Here is a 15,075-nt window from a genome sequence, read left to right on the forward strand (position 1 = left end):
GGTACCAGGAACTTATATTCCTGACCACCATCTGGAGCATGTGCAAAACGACTGGTGTGTCATGAGAAGAGCACCCCTCCAATTACTAGGAATAGGACCATTCTCACCGGAGCTGCTTGTGCCTAGCATGGCGCCCTGCCTGGGGTTGGAGGAGAAGGAGGTGGGGGCCGAAGAGAACCAATCTCAGATCAGTTGAGGTGCAGGACTCAAGGGATGAGGCCAGAGATTAGGAAAAGAGAGTGGGGCACCATGGCAGGAAGCAGTTAGAGTCCTTCCGACTATGTGTGTGACACGAGAGCAAGGAGCTGCACATTAACACGCCCGGGATCAAACGAGGAGCTGAACATTGCCATAAATGCTCCCCAGAGTTCAGGGCAAGAGTGTATTCTGGGGGCAGTATAGATATTCCACATGCCTGGAGTGTTCCTTCCATTGCCTGAGGATCTGAAGGTCTTTGCTTCTTGCGATTTCTTTGGTCGGGAGAGTAAAGACTTCAAAGCATCATTTATTATTTGATTTGTTTGGTATCATTTGTGAACTAGGCGGTATTGGATAACAGGGAAGGTATTCCCCTTTGGTTGTATAGTGCTCACGTACAGTGGAGCTGCAAACTGCAGGTCTCCACATGTTTTGGACTGCGATTCCACTCACCGTGAACTATGCTGGCTAAGGCTGATGGAAATTGTCGTCCAAAACAGCTGGAGTACCAAAGATTGCAGACCCCATCTAGAACCAAAACCTGGGCCTTTGTCTGGCAGGAGAATGCTTAAGAGCTTCCAGGATCCATCACAGAGCCTATGCCTTCGTTCAATTGTGCAAGATATGGCTAAACACGAATACCATCTACCTGGGAATACTTGAACCTAAGAATGAAAACTTTGCACAGAGCTCTTTGGAGTCAAGGTAATGGGAGAGCCCTTCGGCTGGAGGGTGGAATGTGTTTTTGAGAATGTGGTTTGCCATTGCAACCACAGGATCACAGTGAAAGCAGAAGCCACATCACATGGGAAGGGTTTTGGTGACATGTTAATTGGGTGCTAAATGGACAAGATTTGGGTGAGTTGGCATGGCCTACATATGTGTTTACTTGGATGAGTTTAGCTCTGGCGCTTCTAGCCTTTAATGGGAAGGGTGCTGCTGTGCATCAAAAGTGGCAGAGGGAACGGGTGGTGGAGAAAAGTAGTAAGTACTGTGAGGGATCAGAAATGAAAGCCGGACACAAGGTTGTCATGTTTTTGGTTAAAGACTTTCATGTACGTAAACGGATTGGGAAAATTCCTCTCTGACCTTGCTCTAAGAGGAGTGTCCCTACATAAAACCAAAAACTAAGGATCTGCCTTTGTCAGGATGTCAGAAATCAAAACCTCCTATCCTGACGCTCACACAACAAACACAATAATAAAGTCAAACGGGAAATGTTTATAACCTGGTATTTGCAAAAGTGTTCTTAAACAAAAATAGAATAGCTCTAACATACATGTTCTCTGAAATGGAAAAAGACCTAGTTCCAGAGGGTGATTTCCTTCCCCTGGATTCCTCACTGGTATCACAAATGTCTCTAGGTTTTACAGTTCCTTGTGTCTTGCATGGTCCACAACAATCCTGTTAGATGAGAACAGTTCAGCCGTGTACGTTCTTCTTTCACAAAAGTTCATTCTTTTAACGCAAAACTGTTTCTGCTTGACACTCCTTGTAGGTTTGCAGTTTTCCTAGTATACTTCCCTGCCTGGACTCTCTATGTACCTCCAACTGCCTGGTGTACTGTCCTGCCAGGACTTCTATTCCACTCACAACTGCCTGGTATACTCTCCTGCCAGGACTTCTCTTCTTGTGCTTTTCAACGGCCTGGTGTATGCTGTGCCAGTACTTTTCATATATTATAGTTCCTCTTTACAACCAAGTAGCATATACCTTTATTTGACTTGGTTTATCTACTTGTTTCACTGTTCTTTTCAAACTTTCCCCACATTTCCATTAATTTCTTATTGGGGCTCGGATTGGCACTCTGCGCCTTTGTTTCTCGAACAGTCTTCTTGTTATTACACTTTCTGTAACTTTACAATGTTCAAATTCTTCTGGTCTTTTGATTCACAAACATTCTTTGTATCAATTCACTTTCCGTAACTTAACAATGTTCCAATTCTCTTTGGCGAAACACCCCAGGGTCCCCACACTGCTCGGGCAGACTCAGCTGCTCGGTGCAGTATTTTCGGTCTTCCTCACGCTTACGTGGTGTACCTTTTCCTCTTGCTTCCCACTGTGGCTGGCTCTGACATCTCTCCAGCTTCTCTCGTGGCTCCGGTTCCAGCATGTGGCTTCTCGGCGGCACCTGGTAAGAACAACGCTGCTTCTCTTGGCTGCCGGACGTCCAGGAATCCTCTTGCAGGTCATGGCATCTCCACGGTATGCCTTTTGTTAGCCCCACATTTCTGTCCTTCTCTGCTGGCGAGCTCTTCTGCTCTGCCACAGTGACTCGTGCCACCAGCTTCCGTACATTGGCTTGAGAGTCCAGCCTCTGTCCGTCTTTGATGGCGATGTCACGTCTTCTCCTGAACTCCCTTGCATAGTTTGGTTACCATTTTTTAAAGGTCCCATGCACAAGTGTTTTCATCCAATAACTAGCACACCCATTACGCTTGATGTTCTTGCTGCTCTGTATCAATTCCTTCCTCCGCCTCGGCTTAGTAATTAGGTGGTTATGGACCTTTAAGTCCATTAATGGTTTATAATGCATAGTACTTTAAGGGGCTTCCTTAATGATTCCATCTGGAAGTTTTAGTTCTACATGAAGGAAAACTAGTATGGCAATAGGCTATTCGGGTAGTGGGTAACAGGGGGTCTTCCTCATGGGAAAATGGGGGATACAGCACCTCACCCATTACAGCCATGACATCTTCCCTCTGGCTATCCCCTCCCATGTGACCCTACCTCACCAAGCCGCCCCCAGGGTCAGGATCAGGTAGTGTATACCGTCCCCTGGCCCCATGGGAGGAGGTCACCACCAGGGAATCTGCGTTGACTCCATTGGATTCATCACAGGATACTGTACATCTGGAGTTTAATAATTTCTAGTTAGACATTGAGGTGTGCCAAAACTATGCGATATACGAGGGGGGGGGGCCTTCAATCCACTCACTCCAGATTCAAGGAATTGTCAGTCGTTGAAGGCTGTGTGTGTGTGTGTGTGTATAAGGTATGATGGACTGCCTTTGCAGTCACTCTGCAGAGCTATCTTAGAGTTCCAAATACTGTTTTGATGTTATTAGTAGATGGCAATGGATGTGTTTACTTTGCTGGGACATCTAACAGCTCTGTGAAGGAAAATATCTGCTTCTTATTGTTTCTCAAAGACTGAGCAAGTTAATCACTGCAGTGGGGTCGACAAGGGGCCGTTGTACCCCCACAACCCAAGTGATGGTGGGCCTTGTGTGGCATGAAGAGGGTTCCCTAGCTCCCCCCACCATGACATCATGGAAGCAGGGGCTTGTCACATTGCCACTGTAGATGGCCTGCCGCCTGCCCCTTTGAAGGAATCCAGTAGCACCGTGGCAGGCAAAGAGAGAACCACCCAGAAGGAGGAGCGAACCAACTCCAAATCCCACATCAGAATGGTAACCCCCACTCATGGGTGGAGTCTGTAAGCCATCCCAGTTCTATTACATGGGGGGAGGCCAGAAGGCGGGCCAAAAGTCCTACATAGGGTTTGTGATCCAGTGGTGGGAGTCAGGAGAAGGGGCTCATGCTGAGCCAGCAGGAGACTTGGACAGGAGCTATTGAAGGAGTTGGAATAAGAGCAGGAGACAGGAGATGGGAGGAGAGCCCTTGGAGACTGGGGACAGCAGGAGACACGAGGCTGGAAGCGAGGCCCAGAAGGCTGGTGTTAGGAGACTGGAATTGGAGGAAAGACAGTCCCTGGAGCTGTGAGTTGAAGAGACACAGGACTAGGAAAAGAAAGACCCAAAGGGATGGGAGGAGAAAGAGCCAGAGAACTGGACGTAGACAGATGCAGATTGCTGGGCTATGGAAGAACCAGAGAGGTGTAAGGAGAAAGACCATCAGAGATGGGGGGAGACAATCCCAGATAGGGGTAAGAGAATTAATCCCTGGAGGCCTCAAGGAGGAAAAACCCAGATGGTGGGGAGTGGGGCAAGACCTAGAAAGTGGAAAGAGAAAGACCCTGGCTGCCAAAGAGAGAAAGACCATCAGAGCTGGGGGGAGACAATCCCAGATAGGGGTAAGAGAATTAATCCCTGGAGGCCTCAAGGAGGAAAACCCCAGGGGGTGGGGAGGGGGGCAAGACCTAGAAAGTGGAAAGAGAAAGACCCTGGCTGCCAAAGAGAGAAAGACCATCAGAGCTGGGGGGAGACAATCCCAGATAGGGGTAAGAGAATTAATCCCTGGAGGCCTCAAGGAGGAAAACCCCAGGGGGTGGGGAGGGGGGCAAGACCTAGAAAGTGGAAAGAGAAAGACCCTGGCTGCCAAAGAGAGAAAGACCATCAGAGCTGGGGGGAGACAATCCCAGATAGGGGTAAGAGAATTAATCCCTGGAGGCCTCAAGGAGGAAAACCCCAGGGGGTGGGGAGGGGGGCAAGACCTAGAAAGTGGAAAGAGAAAGACCCTGGCTGCCAAAGAGAGAAAGACCCACAGCGCTGGGGAGAATGATCAGACCACGAGATGTGGACAGGAGAAGGAGGTAGGGAAAAGACATAAACTAGTAGAAGGGTTACTGAGAAGTCAAGAAGTGTAGAACCATCCAAAAGAAGTAGGAGGAGATGGCAGAGAAGAAGGTGATGGACCCTAGAACACCAAGGGGTACCCAAGAAGCAGGGCTGTGAGCTTGCAGCAAGGCATCACAGAGGGGTATGAGAAAAACATGTCTTGCCTCTAGACCGCTTCCCCTGAAGTCAGATACACAGAAATCCTAATCTTGTGCTTGATACATAGTACGCTGGGCTTCTGGGAAACAACCTGGAGAGCCGACCGAAGAGGCAGCGGGAGCCGGTACAGGTGAGTGGGACAGCAGGGCCATGCAGGGAGAGGGGGCTTAGAGGGTGGGGTAAAGTGGACATGAGGTGGCAAGCCTTCATAGGCGACCCTCTGCAACGTCAGTATTATGGTTGCACTCTTCGGGCAGAGATCCAGGAACTAAGGAAAATAGAGAGGGTCCATGTCAGACCCTGTAGGCTAGATGCTGAGGGGGCAGGAGAGAATAGAGTAGGTGGCCTTGAGAACCAGGACACAGAGAAGGAGGCAGCAGCAGGCCAGCTCCTCCCTAATACCAACCACTGATCCTGCCCACAGCTGGGACTCTAGGGGGGGGGCTGAAAGCCAAACAGAGAGCGAACCACAGGAAGACCAAAGAAGCAGGGTGCGGGAACCTCTGAACCCCAAGACTATATGCACTCAGGTAATGGCATTATCTCGCCGGCACAGACCAGGCCCCAGAATTATGGAGAACTTGTAGGACTTTTTTGGACACTCTCCTGAGAGACCCTTTTCATTTTAAGTTGTCCTGAAGCGATGCCCACATCCTGGAGAATCGCCATCCTGACAACTTTGGTTCGGTTAAATGCGTCACTGTTCATGACTGTGGCTCTCATTTGCACGAAGCCCCCCTATAAGGTTTCAGTCAATCACATCCTTGTGTCAGGCAATGTGTGTGTGTGTCAACCACGTGACAGTGTATAATGTCAATCTGGCGTCTGTGTTTATGTGAAGAACTGACCTTGAAAGTTTGTACTGTATGGACATTTTAATCTTGTAGTCAATATGGGACCAGAGAGTTGCATGTATCATGATTTAAATATAGGATAAACTTGCTATGTATTATTAGCCCCCGGGGTGTGAGGTTGGAATTAGGATCCAGGACTCCCGGATAGCCAGTGGCGATGTCGCCACGGATCGGATGACTCTCGGGGTTCATAGCGCCACCTCTAGCCGCGCTCCATCCCTCACCCCTGCCCCTATTTCTGACCTGTCCTCCGCTGGGTCCAGCATGGCCCCTGCCAGTTTGTTGCACACATGCACTCTCCCCATGGCTCTTCCTCTGCTCCTCGTCTTCTCTCATAAACATGGAAAAGAAACTCGGTTCGGCTGGCCAGAGCGTCTGTTCTTCAGGAGCTATCTCTCAATAGCGCTCACTATTTTATTCATTTTTCCCAGACACATCCACCTGCGCGTATAATAGCGTTACTGCCACAGATGCAATATGGCCGTCTATGCTCCCTCAGCCCTACTTATGCACCTTTGCTTTACTCCACCCAATAAGTCAGGCTCCTGGGCAGAGATCGAAGTGAGCGGGAACGATCGGGAACGGTGTTGCACTGCTTTTATTTTTTACTGTTAACAGTTCCACTGCTTTTTAGAACCATTTTCACCATTCCGGAGCTGTACTTTTTTGAGGTTAAAGCATTCCTGGTCACTTTAGCTGCAACTGCTATAAGATGGTGAACTGAAATCTGAGCCTAAATGACATACCCTGGAAGGAATCGAGCTGGCGCCATCTTAGCCAGGGAACATGGTGGAGTTTCTGCTAACAAAAGGATATTTTACCCTCATTTTGGGAAAACATAATTTATCTCCTCACGTTAAATGCTAAGAGACTATTGTTTCTAATGGTCCGTGCCATTAGCTATTATGCTATTTAAATATCAGATGGCAGACCTCAGAAATTCTTAAAAATCCAACTGCAGGGATTACATACTCGACCTAAGAGGAATGCACTTGGCCCATGGTGACAAGTGGTGACAAAATATTTACCAATGTAAAATGGTGCATACTGCCATAACCACACTTCGTATTTGGTGCAATGCTGCTCCCCCCCCCCCCCCCACGCCCCCAAAGGCCAGCTATGTACAGTAAAACCTTTATTTGCCATTTACTGCAAAGTTTGCTTGCAGTAAGTGTCAACTAAAAGTTCCAAACATCCCCATATTCACCAGCAAAGTAGAGTGCCATGTACATGGTGCTCACCCTTCATAGAATATCCTCGCCAATGTGTGTGGGCTAGTAGATCTTGCAAACCCTGGGTGCTATGTAGGATTAGTGTGTTCCTGCCCCTGAATACTTGTAAAACTGTAGTAGTGACTAGTCCCTTAGACATTTGCAATAAGAAACCTTTGAGCAGGCTCCAGGTGGCTCACAAATAATTGGTTTCTGGACGTAGGAAAAGTGATCATGACCTGAGCTGTTCACAGGAACCAGCTATGGTTTCCAGTAAAGAATTCAGCTTACAATTATTCGGATCTTTTTCCCAATGCATCCATGGGGCTGCCCCTGCCTACCTTAAGGATGGCACCACACAGTACATCACTGCATGGAACCTTTGCTGTATGGGGGACTGTTACGAATGAAGCTTCAGGAGACAATAGTGAAACCCTTTATTGGTAAGTAGGGCCCTTAGCAGCCACCTCACAGCTCGCCATCCAGCTAAAGCACAAATATATATATATATTTATATATTTATACCCTTTCTCTATTCCTCTTCTCTATCTCACTCTTCCTTGACTTTCTGCCACACCCACATTCTCTCTATTTCTGGCACTCCGGTTGCCGGCCACTAGGGCTGCAGAGAGATGCAGAGAAGGAACAGATACACCCAAACACAGCTGGCGGCCATCACACCAGGATGAGGGTAGCGGATTCCAAAAGGGGTGGGAACCGCTTGTGGGACAGGCTAATCCTGACAAGGGTGTAGTTCCTCTGTGGTGATTGCGCTGGTCTCTCCCTCTTCGTCCCACCGTTTCCGGAAGCGAAGCAGGAGGAGAGAGACAGAGCCCTACCTCTCGACCCGGGCAAGCGATACATTGGTTAATGTGCCACGACAGAAAGCTGGCAAAATAAGGGAAGTTGCTGAAATACAAAATGCTGCAGCTCTGTCGCAGTTTCTAGCAGATGCAGGAAGGCCTGCAGCCTCTGCAGAGCTACACAATCATATTATTGCAGAATCAAACACTGAACTGAAAAACCAGGACCACATTCCTTGATTTCCGTTTGGCAAAAATCAAATGTGTGGGAGGTTGGCTAGGTAAATACCTTTCCTATAAACGCAAGGCGTTGGGTGCTGGGGGAAGGGAAGGAGTCAGCAATCAGGGATTGTGGAGTACTCCCCCACAAATTTGTATTGGTAATCAAATGTATATATTTATTTATTTTGTATGTATTTATTTCTAACACAACGAAACCCAACTGCATCGGTGCGCACACAAAGACAGAAGACAAAACATAAAGCCAGAGATGGAAGTGTAAAATAAATCATTGGTACGCCGTATCACTAGTTCGTTTGCTTTTTACAGGGCGTCCCTATAGTTCACAGGCTCAAGAAACGCATCCTGGGCTCTTTCTCAGTCTCGGGAGAATAGCTCAGGAGCAATGTGCTCACCTTGGAAACAAGACGACATGGAGCAACCCAGATTCGATCCCCGGGTCTGCGCTTAGAAACCTCTGGGCCTTAAGCATGTTATAAATAATGTATCATATTTCTCTTTCCCCTGAGCCAAATATAGAATCGTCTCAGGCCGGACATTGAAGCACGGCCAGTTTCCCAAGTCTCAGCTGTGCAGACACACACACAGCATCCGGGGCTCTGCAGGGCGTTAGGTGCTCAGGCTGCAAATACATTTGTTTTATCAGTGGCAGAGACTTTCATATGCGGAGAATTTCCAACCTAGAAAATCTGTGATAGTTAAAGTGAGCAACACAAAGCATCCATTTAAAGATTTGTTTATATCTGTGATGTGGACTATCTTGACATAGTAGCAGTAGAATGCAACTACAACTAAGTCCAATTCAGTCTACCTGGTCACATAACGGTCCTGCACTGAAAAACCAGACTTGCCTCAACATCGCTGCAATAAGAATACAACGACAACCTACAACAAAATTCGGCTTCGCTGGATACACATTGATTCTCGTGCACTATTGCTCTGTCGTGAACTTCCGCAGTTACCCCTGGTTCTGTGACCTCTTGTGTGGCTTACTGGAGCCTAGTCAGCCCACCTAAGTCCTAATCTTGGCCAAATGCACACATGTATCTAAAGCCTCCTCTTAGATGTTTCCCACACCTGGACTTTCTGTCCCTGAGGGCGTTACAACCACAAAGCGCATTGAGGCCATACAAATGCCATATAAATCACTACAAGAAAAAAAATAAAGTTGATTTATGTCACTAATCTAATGTTTTCAACATCATGGATAACAACGAGCTGGAGGTATCTGAGTTTATTACACAACTTATTTTATTGCATGTCTTAAATCACTGAAAGTACAGTGGGGTTAACTAGATTTTTCAGGTTGGCATTATCTTGCATTCTGGGACTTATAGTTTACCATTCAGGATGTGAAAATTAAAGCCACAATGATATTCTTTTGGCTTAACATGTTGCTATAAGACTTTGCATGCTGTCCTGTGGCTTTATTATGCAATTTGTGTTTTTTGTAAGTAAACTCTGTAAGACTTTATTAGTGTAGGCCTTGGAATTCAAACTATTTGTACCCGTAAAGCTTGGAAGGTATGCGGTCCAATTTGAAGAGCTCAGCCGAAGTTTGTGATCCTGGCCCGGCCCCCGTCGCCCTCCGCCAGCGGTCCGGCCATCCCGCCCTCCTTTTTTAATGCAACCAGAGTACCAGTAGTTCCTTTATTCCACTTCCATCACTGCATAAAGCACAAGACTAGACTATAGAAAGAATCTAATATGTGGGATAGATCAGGGGAAATGCGCTTGTCTTGGAAGCAAGCCGACGCTGAGCAGCATTGGTTCGATACCAGGTCCCGCTCTTAGAGGTTGGATTTAAGCTTTAAACTCAGGATAAAAGCCCAATTGAATTTTTTTCTTTTTAAAGGATTGGTTGGGAAAATAGAGCAGTTCTGTTCTGAAAATCCACTAGATGGCAGCACGTGACCTACCAGTGAACAATGACTAATCCCCCACACTAACGTGAGATGGGGGTTTAGATTCTATTAAAGACAAGGAGGCGATTATTATGCATTACAATCTTTACTCTGAAACCACAGCAGCAAAGAAAATACTTTTACAAACAAAAAAGTTTCCACAACACAACTAGATAGAGTTCAATGTCAATGTATGGGGAACTCCCCAAACCATCATGGAGGACAGGTCATGCCCTGCAGGGGACTAATGAGCAGGGACCCTCTTCTATATATGTCCATTACTCTAACCCCAACCCCTCTTTCTGCAGCTGTCTTGCACCAGAAGTCCAATGAAATGGTTGAACTGCGTAGCGCGGAGAAAGAATCCATCGAAACTGGAGATCTCCACCTTCCCGCAGCCTGAATCTATGCCGAAGTTCTTCTGGATAGGACTTCTCATCCAAAATCACGCACTCCACAACTTGTAACTGCGAGCCACACTCCTGATGAGAACCTCAACTCGTGGCTGTAAGAACAACAAACAAGAAGGGTGGGTGGTTGGGAAAACAGCAAACCAAAGAATGTTCTCTCTTGAACCACCTGTGTACATGCGTGTCACAATTGTCATATCATATCATATCCAGGGTGGGTGGGTGGGATAATAATCGCCTCCTTGTCTTTAATAGAATCTAAACCCCCATCTCACGTTAGTGTGGGGGATTAGCTATTCTATGACAAGACAGGAGGCTCATATTATGCAAGTTCAAAGCCCTTGCATCTTATTAGTACAACATGATCCATACAATAGAGCCAATATAATAAAATATAATAAAATAATAGGAAAGGAAAAAAACATTTTTATGCTTTCATTAAATCAATCAGCTGACTGCAAGAGAATTGACCAAGACTAGTTTGCCCGAAAACTGTCTTATAAGGCATCGTCAAATGCAAGAAAACAGGAAATTGTGCCAATTCCAGTGTTCCTTACAGGCCGCCAAAACCAACTGGTTAAAGAGGGGAAAAAACCCTTAAACAAAGTTTTCCTACTAATAGGATAGGACAAAAACTCCTCTGTAAAAAACGCCTCTGTTGTCCAATCAAACATTTAAAACATTTAAATTAATATCATCTTTGGGATCCTAGAAAGCAAACCAAAGAAAATAAGCACAGAGCTCTCCTGGAGATAAAGAAAAAGTACCCCAAAGGGGGAAAGTCTTTTAGGTTCCATCCCATGCATTAAAGGAAGATATTGCATTAGGATCAGGGCATGTCACATAACTACACTGGGGAACCAAGAGGGAAAGACAAATCTTCAAAAAGGTAAAATGGGAGTAAAAATCATTTTATAAATTTGTAACAGGACGACCCATCCTGAGCAGAGCTGAAAAGCCATAGACTTAACCCACACTTGTCTTCAGACATATGTGTATACTAAGGAGGGATGTCCTCTGGAGGCTGAAGCAGAATGGAAGAGAGGGGCCCCACCTGAGAAGCTAAACCTGTCAAACCGCCAACCGGAGACCGTCAGACCTTCCGAACACTTGAAGAACTCTGCTACCATGACAAGAAGCAGATATTTACAAACCTGATCCTTAAGAGGCCACACCTGGCAAGGAGAAAAATGTATCTTACATCCAATCGCTACCATCATAGTGACATCCAATTCCAAGTCTTAGCAAGACTCTAAACTGCAAAGAAGCGATCACTAAATAGTTAAACTGAAGCTGCACACCAGAAGAGGTCTAACCTCTATTTCAGTCAATTTGGAGAGCCTTGAAGCTCACAGCACCCTGAGCTGGCACCTTATTGTAAAAACAAACTCTTGTGAAAACCCAAAGGTCCACCTGCCATGCAGGTGACTAGGAGAATCAAGTCATTAACTGAATATAAATATCCCAGCCCTCTGGGAATCGTACTGGCAGACACCTTCTGACAGTTAATGTAGAGACGCTGGAACACATTGTGATAGAGGGTCATAATAACTTGGAAGGGAGATTAGTATCACTCCCAGACCCCTCTATCTCACCAAGGGATATTGAGCCTTCACAAATGAGGAGAACCCTCCCCCACTTAACCAAGGGAAAAAAAACCTTGCAACCCAGAAGAAGGCTACCCTGAGGACCACATTACAACCCCGCTTTTAACACCCTTAAGAGAAATAAATACACTCTAACCAACCCCCTGACCGTGGACAGGCTCCGCTTAACCTGTTGAAATACCAGGAATTAGCGCAAAGGAAAGTAACTGACGGGAGGGAAATGCTTAGTGCGAGTCTGCACTGGCCCTGAGTCTGAACTCCTGTAAAAGAAAAACCAGAAAAACCATCGGGCGATACTCCACGTGGTGTATATCATGATACAATATCCCCCAAGGATGACGAGCATGGGAATGAGGGGGAAAGATCTCAGGGAAAAATGATCAATGCCTCGTAAATACAGGTTGTGAAAGAAATCTGGGACCACTGTCCCCTCCAACCCGAGATCTGAGTCTCTGTATTCGTGTGAGGCTGACTGGCCACTAAGGGAATCAGGGAAAAAAGAAAAAATGAAGCACATTGTCCATAGCAAACAGTACTTATACAGTACTGCGAATCCTCAGGTATATGAGTGGTGCATATCACTATTACGAACGGTGTGTGACGTGAAGTGTTCACTTATCGATCTCAGCAGGATAAAATACTTATTTAGACCTCTCCAAAATTAGGAACCTGTATCAGTAGGGTCAGCACGGATGAGAAAAAACCAGCACCTTAATCGGTGCACTGTAGAAAATGTATATGTCTATATATATATACACAACAAAAGAGATTAAGCAATGCTCTTGAGGGTACAAAAGCCTGCCTGAACTCCTCGAGCAGAGGAGAAAGTGCAACACACTGTTAGACGGTTAGTTGAACCACAGGCCAAGATTTGGGAGGAAAACCCAACAGCGCCCTAAAGTTATTGTTTGGCAACTCTTATATCTGATATCATCAAGTGTTTCCCAAACACTTTCTCCAAGTAGAACACGGTTGCTCAATTTGCCAAGCAACAAAACTGAACAGTTACCCTCGAGCTGACCCTGTCTCCACCAACAGTTCAATAGTAAAAAGAATGTCCAATGGGACAAACAGTAAGGGAAACCCCGTCCCCACTATAGAGAGCCTCCAGCCCTGCAGACCTCAACAGAGGCATAACGCATCATCTGTTTCTTCCTCATGATGGGAGAAAATATAGCAGCTTAATCAGCACAGGTGTTGGGTGGAGCAATTGATATCGGGGAAAGCAAGACCTAAGGAAGGACTGAGTTGTCCTGAAACTAACTACGGTAAAGGGCGACAGAAGTTTAACTAAAAGACGAAGGTTAACACCAGTGTTTATAGAGGAAGGTACAACCCCCCAAATGGGTCTGTTTTACCACAACCTCCACACACTCTTTTCTTTAAAGTACTTAATAAATGATATAAAATAGACATATAAAATATCCAAAGAAGAGGGGTTACGCCCTCACAGGAGTCCAAACCCCCGGCCCTTCTATAAGCTGCTACTTACCGAGCTATCCGGGCCACTGACAATTCTGAACACGCCAATGTGTTCCATTCATCACTTAAACATAATGTTTAGCAAAAGAGAGCACTGGGCAAGTGCACCTTAACTGCTCACCCTAGCAGGGTGTGGCAACCAGCAGTACACGAGGGGGTCCCTCGCCGCAGAATCCAGGCAAAGCCTGAAACCAAGCAGGCTACGGTGTGCTTACCGAAATAATGACATCTGCCATATGCAGCATCTAAACAGACTGCTAACCTTAAGGGAGGAATACCCTGAGCAATTGTGCCTTCAACTGTTTGCCCGAGCAGGGCGTGATAACCAGCAGTACACGAGGGGTAACCTTGCATTAGAACTGAGGTAGAAACCTGAAACCAAACAGGTTATGGCACACAAACTGTTAAGGTAATCACCAACGCCATATGCAGCACACCGACAAAGTTGCCAACTTTAAGTGAGGAATACACTGATGAAGTGTACCTCAACTGCTCACCCTAGCAGGGTGTGGAACCATCAGTATACGAGGGATCACCTCGCAGAAACACAAGCCAATCCTGCCACCGAGCAGGTGACGGTACCATTCCAGAGCACCCCAGAGTACCTGCAACTGGTCACCCCCGCAGGGTGTGGAAACCAGCAGTATACGAGGGGTTAACCTCCCCATAGAATTCAGGCAGAACTTGAAGCTAAACAGGTTATAGCACTTACCAAGAAGGCAAAGCACCCTTCAGTAGGCGAACTGGTGTTAATATATACTGAAAATATCAATTTAAACACAAAATAAAATATCAATTTTAAATATATATATATATATATATATATATATTATATGAATAAATATAAACATTAATGTGAATACATATATATAAATACACATTCGCATCCACATGTGTATACCACCAAAGGCGGGCAGCGAACCGAGGCCCCTCGGCCTGGTAAACCTGCAAACCTCTCCTTGAGCTATGCCTCTTGTGGGCTGAAACATCCCTCACCACCATAGATCCATATAAATTAAATGTAGAAATACAAGCGTTTCACTCTAAAAAGAGGACACAGCTGCCCTTTTCAGGAATGCTCATGGAAGTTACTCCCATCAAAGGAGGGCCTAGCAAACTGCCCCCCCCCCCAGCCGGATCCCCAGGACAGGCTTAGCCTGTATGCAACTAATGACAATGCGCATGTAAACATAAAAACACACACACGCGACGTGCGGGATTAAAAGCATGCCGAGGAGGGTCCTGACATTGGATTAGAACTCAGGTCCCCAGCATTCCAAGACCAAGCACTTATCAGTTGAGCCACTGGTGGCTGTTACAGTCATGGAAAAAATGCGCACAGGTTCCTACTGCCGCTTACAGAATGAACTTGTAGAAAAACAAAAACAAAACTTCCTCTCAAGTGAAAAGAATTTCAAGCGTTCCCAAACCACCTGTGGGAAACGTGCGCTGGCTCTGGGCAGCTGCTAAAAATAACACTGCCTGGAGGGAAAGAATTTCACACCTAGCCCCAGCCTGATTAGAACGCCTCTCAGGGCTGAAGAAATATAAACAAACACTGCAGAAGCAGAAGGCTCCCAGCGGAGCATTACAAAGCATGAATGTGACCTGCAGGTCAGCGTTCGCACACGAACACGGCACTCAGCCAGTTACCAACGGAACATGAAAAATACATGACCATTTCCAC

Source organism: Ambystoma mexicanum, chromosome 6p (genome assembly GCF_040938575.1).
Source record: "Ambystoma mexicanum isolate Mex_15411 chromosome 6p, UKY_AmexF1_1, whole genome shotgun sequence".
NCBI lineage: Eukaryota > Metazoa > Chordata > Amphibia > Caudata > Ambystomatidae > Ambystoma > Ambystoma mexicanum.